The sequence below is a fragment of the Bidens hawaiensis genome, unplaced genomic scaffold (genome assembly GCF_021521415.1).
Source record: "Bidens hawaiensis isolate Kalapana, Puna unplaced genomic scaffold, B.hawaiensis_p1.1 tig00006270_1, whole genome shotgun sequence".
In the NCBI taxonomy this organism is placed as follows: domain Eukaryota; kingdom Viridiplantae; phylum Streptophyta; class Magnoliopsida; order Asterales; family Asteraceae; genus Bidens; species Bidens hawaiensis.
The window spans coordinates 15,774-21,862 of NW_027491417.1; the positions used below are offsets into that span (position 1 = coordinate 15,774).

The 6,089-nt window shown below is 34.9% G+C and overlaps 1 pseudogene; it reads left to right on the forward strand.

The window, feature by feature from the left end:
• Positions 1-1,343: 1,343 nt before the first annotated feature.
• On the forward strand, positions 1,344-4,889 carry LOC143631929 (protein FAR1-RELATED SEQUENCE 5-like; annotated as a pseudogene).
• Positions 4,890-6,089: the final 1,200 nt, after the last annotated feature.

Genomic DNA, 6,089 nt, shown 5'->3' on the forward strand with positions numbered 1-6,089 from the left:
TAACAATCTTCAAGTTTCATCCAAAATAATCAAATAATTCCATCAAATATTCTAATCAAACTAATAAAAATTTGAACTTGGAGGTGTATGTATGCATGTTCATGTGAGTTTAATACTTCTCCTCGCACATACATTGGACACACGGCTCACACATGCATACATATACACATGCACGGTTCACACAAACACATATCCAAACCCATATTTATCAATCATTCAATCCCAATTCCAACCCAAGATCACCTATTATCATAAAAACTCAAATTATACTTACTTGGATTTTGATTAGAAATTAAGATGAATGTGGGTTGGTTTCTACTTGATTTTCCTTCTCTTTAATCTTTCTTGATCTTTCCTAGTTCCACCTTCTTGGATTTTGATTGTAACTAGTGTGTGTGTGTATGTAATGTTTTGAAATGTGATGGTGAAAGTGTGTGGGTATATATATATATGTTTAAGTTTATGTGAGAAATCATATTAGTGTGAGAAGTGTGAGAAATAATATCAACCAATTAGATTTTTTCTTTTTCTTTTACTCATTTAATAAATGTAGGGGGGGTATATTAGTAATCTTTGATATTTTCGTTTATATGGTATGTATTTATTGTATTAATAATACAGGTTGAACATATTATTATTATTATTATTATTATTGTTTTCAATCAATCATCCATCGTCACCACTTTTCCAAATCGTATATCTAATCAAACAAAACATGAAACTTTTGTGATCAAGTTCATACCAAATCAGCTTAACCTAGATCTAAATCCGTTACCAATGTCGACCAATCAACAATCAATCGATGATTCACCAAATCATCTAAATCGACTACCAAAGCCGTTCAATCAACTGCACATAGATGATTCGCCATATGCTTTTGATCTGGTATGTTTTTAAATATCAATTTCAAATTTTTGTTGCCAATATTTTCTTAATTATGCAATTATACGTATACTGAAGCGGATTATTAACATTTATTCACTTTTAATAATTTAGGGATTTTCTTTAAAACATTCCTTATTTTGTTGCTTGATTTACTTTAAATTTATGTGATTTGTTCAGTATCATTATTATTATTATTATTATTATTATTATTATTATTATTATTATTATTATTATTATTATTATTATGTGATTTTCTTTGATATAGCAAAATCACTGGTCATATTTAGGTTTATTTTCTTTGATGTAGAGTATATACGGCACAATTACTTTCATTATAGGATCAAAAATATTAATAATAGTTGCTCATTTGTAGCTCAACCCAGCATATTATATATACCATCCCCAACTTATTATTTTTTCAACCTTAAATATCACAGTTCAATTTTCAATATCGTTAAATGGATAATCAATCCACTTCAAAGCAAGCTGGGTCTAGTGGGCAAACAACATCTCATTTTGAAGGTTCTATTCATATGGTTCAAGTCATATAATTTATGTTCTTTACTACTTTTCGTCTACGGTCGATTGATTGTTATTATTTTCACTATGTGTAGTATTGTGTAGGATGCATACTACCCTTACTTTTATTTTTATTCCTATTGCATTATCCTACATTAATGTTAAACCTATGTATATTTTGTTTTTATTAATCTCTCGTGTATGTTTGTTACTGTTTTCCTATTTGAACACACAACGAATTTAGTTTTAATGTTATTACTGTTATATTTTATTGTTTTGAATTTCTTTAAACCTATTAGAGAGGGGGGGGGGGGGGTCTGAGTTTGTGTCGTTAGGTGTAGGGTATTTTTAAAACTTGATGATTGTGTAGGACTGTGTAGTTTGAGAGCAAACCAATTTTTTATTCTTGTTTCTGTGTATAAGCCATTTTACTATCTAAAACTTAGGATTTTTATAAGTATTAATGTTATGTTAATTCTTTTTTCAGTATACACGGATCATACCAACACGAGACATAGTTCGCCAATCATTCATGACGCATCGATCGGCGAATCAAGTTCTCAAGGACATACAACTGTTGAAGGTAATAACCAAGCACATAATTCTTTGTTTATATAATACTTCCTTTTTTCAAATGATATTATTTTTTATCTTTTCAATATATAGAGATAGTCCATCCATGTTTTTACTTATCCCCTAACGGAACAAAGTACTGGATCCCAAACGTTCCCGTAGCTGAGAAACCTAAGAAAGACGTTGATTTCAGCAACTGGGAGGATGTTGTCAACATGTACAAGTCATATGCAGACAAGGCTGGATTCGAAATAAGATGTTCAACCAAAACATACACCAACAAAGTCGTGTCGCACAGGTACATTGTATGCTCTAGAAGCGGTAACCCGCTCTTTAAATCTGTTGACACTATGAATCCTACATCATCCACCTCCAAGCAACGCAACACCAGGAGTAAGCGTACGGGATGTGGTGCATGTCTAATGCTGAATGTTAATGGTTTACCAGGATCAGAAACATACAGTATATATCACTTTAATGAGCCCCACAATCACGATCTTGTGAGTCAGAATAACATGGATCTAACTAGAGGGAAGAGACAGTTAGATTTTTCTGATAAGGAATTCATTCAAGGACTCCAAACCATGGGGTTCGGTCCCACAAAAGCTCATCGTACTCAAAGCTCTTTGAAGGGTGGTCAGCACAATGTAAGAGGAACTAAGGATGACTGGAAGAACCACGTTCGAGACGTTAGGTGTTATATTGCTGACAGAGATGCTCAAATGGTTATCAATAAACTCACAAGCAACACCATCCACTTTAATAACTTTTTCTTTGAGCACTTTGCTTAACACGGTGAACTAAAAGCAATGTTTTGGGCCGATGATATATCCCGACGCAACTACAACTTGTTTGGCGATGTCTTAGCCTTTGATGCTACATACCATACCAACAGGTAACCGTCGTTCTTTGTTTCTTCTTCATAATTTACTTTCACTATCATAATTCATAGTTTTTTTTTTATTTTAGGTACTCCATGATTTTTGTTCCTTTCACGGGGGTTGACTGCCACAAAAAATGTGTCACATTTGAGGCTGGGTTAATCAAGAATGAGACAATTGTGTCTTACACACTGTTATTAGAGTCCTTCCTTAGAGCACACGTCAAGCATCCTAAGTTGGTTTTGACCGGGATTCGGCTATGAAACAAGCGGTTTCAGCTGTTTTGACAGACGCCACACACAGGCTATGCATGTGGCATATTACTGACAAAATCCCTTCCAAGGAAAGATATTCATACCCAATATACTCATAGCATAACAAAACTCTTAATGTGTAGGAATGTTGTTTTTGTCATTAATTTTTATATAAGTCACGGATTTTTACATATTTGTTAATACTCCCCCCCCACAATTTCCATTTACCACCCCTAGCGGTGAGTTATGTAATTCTACCTACACACATATTATCATACCAAATATCATACCCATTGTAAGTATTTGTTCTTGGTACACGTTTTTTTCAAGTTATTCCTGTGTAATTTATACATTGGTGTTTTTTTTTTAACATGCTACTTTACTTACAGCTAAAAGGAGAGATACAACGTAACAAAGAAGTAAAGAAGCGCGCTCATAAACTTGTGTGGAACGTATTCATAAAACCCGAGACTTTTGTAAGCCGATGGCATGAAATGATCAGCGACTTCAATTTGTCTGATAACAAGTGGTTAACGGACATGTACAACATACGTCATCAGTGGGTTCCTGCTTACTTCAGAGAGTTACCGATGTGTTGTCTAATGAAAACGACATCTCGATGTGAGAGTTCAAATTCACAATTCAAGGTCTACTCTAGCGAAGGAAACACCCTAGTTCAGTTCATGCTTTGCTTTGAACAAGCCCTGAACTCTGAACGATTTGTGCAACGACAATTGCAGTATGATTGTACTACAACCGCTCCACCTATGTTGACCCGTTTGCCGTTTGAGTTTCAGGCTTCTAAAGTATACACAGCAAAGATTTTTAAAGAGGTTCAGAAAGAAATTAATGAGGGCCTTTATCGGTGCTCCCGTGACCGAGTCGAGTCAGACAATGGGTCAAAGATTCATTATGTCACTCACAACGATAAGAAAAAACATTTAGTTGGCTCGTTTCAGGTTACTTGTAACTAATATTTAACTTTACTCACATTTTTTTGGTATTCTTATAATTATTTGACGACTGACTATTGTATTGTATGAGATAGGTAACTAACAAAATGGACGAAGGCTCCTTTACATGTTCGTGTAGGCTGTTCACTAGAATTGGTTACCTTTGCAGACACGTGTTTTGTGTGTTCAAATCAGAGCTTATCGATTCAATCCCCGAAATGTACATCCCTACACGCTGGAGGAATGATGCATTGTCATCTTCAATGTTCAACATTGAATACAGATATGGTGCCCCATTGGATGAAAGGTCAAAATTAAGACATGAGTTTATCACTTTAAGCAACCAATGTGCTGATCGGGCAAGGGGCGACATAACTATACTTCAACTTATGGTCGAACAAATGAAACAACTAAAGGAAAAAATATGGCAAGAGATACCTACCGAACCCGCATGTACCAGCAAGTCAATCATAATTCAAGAATTACTTGGTGTCGAAGAACCCGAAACTATATCTGTAACTGCACCAAAAGGGATACGCAACAAGGGGTCTGGTACTCGAAAGCGCAAAGTTGGCCCAGGCGAAAAAGCTAAAAAAAAGAAGAAACACAGGAGGTTGTGTAAGAATTGCAACAAACACGTTCGCGACCATGATTCTCGTAATTGCGAGAAAGTAAAAAAGGCAAAAGAGTTGAAAAGAAAACAACGAAGAGAAAATGGTATTTATGAAGATAGCTCTGATGGTAACGGAGCCACCGATGAAGAAGACGAAGATACCAGTGAATCTGAAGACGAGGAGGAAGAATATATGGCAAGTTCTGATTAACTAGAATTTTGTGTTCCTTACTTTTAAATTAATTGATAGTTACTCGTACCTTTTTTTTCGTTTGATATGTAATCTTTTTTAACAGACTCCTTTATTTTTAATAGTTTCCACTTGTGTATTTACACTTTTTTGTTCTAGTTAATCAGAATCATACAAACAAAATTTATTTTGGATATGTTACTTCCCAAAATGAGAAATATACATATTCATGTCGCATCGAAAATTGATTAACACACTACTCGATGACGCCTCAGTACACCAGCCAACACTGACCTCCACAAGCGTTTCAAAATCACTTATGCAATTAGTGTCGTATCGAATAAGTGTCCCGTCCCTTTAATATAATCCCTATATATGCAATAATTGTCCAATAAGTGTCACGTCCCTTTAATATAACCCCAACTTATGCAATACTTGTCCAATAAGTCACATGTCCCTTTAATATAATCCCCAAATAAACCTACACTACCCGTACACACTTTATCAATAAGCAACCATCACATACCAGGACCTTTAAAACATGACACCTTTTATCAATAAGCAATATATGTATTAATGTCGTATCGAACATTGATTAACACACTACTAGATGACGCCTCACTACACCAGCCAACACTGGCCTCCATAAGGGTTTCAAAATCAATTATGCAATTGTCCAATAAGTGTCACGTCCCTTTAAAATACTCCCCACATAAACCTACACTACCCTTCACACGTTATCAATATGCAACCATCAGATAATAGGACCTTTACAACATGACAAACGTCACAAAAATTTTTAACCATGATGGTCACATACACGTACCCGTTAAGTATCCTACACACGAAACTAAACAACCTATTCCTTCATTGTGCATACTAACACTATAATTGGTTGAATACAACTGTATTATACAACCCTTACTACCCAACCATCACTTAGACTTTTTGAACAGGACACATGTTACAAAACTTTTTAACCATAACCTATACATACACGTACACAGTACCTATCCTACACAAACAACTTAAGAACACAATTTTAATCGTGCTTACAAACACCCTACTAGGTAAACTTCCCCTGCATTAGACATTCCTTACTAGCAAATCTTCACTGAATTAGAGTTTTTGATCAGGACCCATGTCACAAAACTTTCCATCCATACCCTTCACATACACATATTCATTAACTATCCTACACAAACAACTTAACAACCTAAT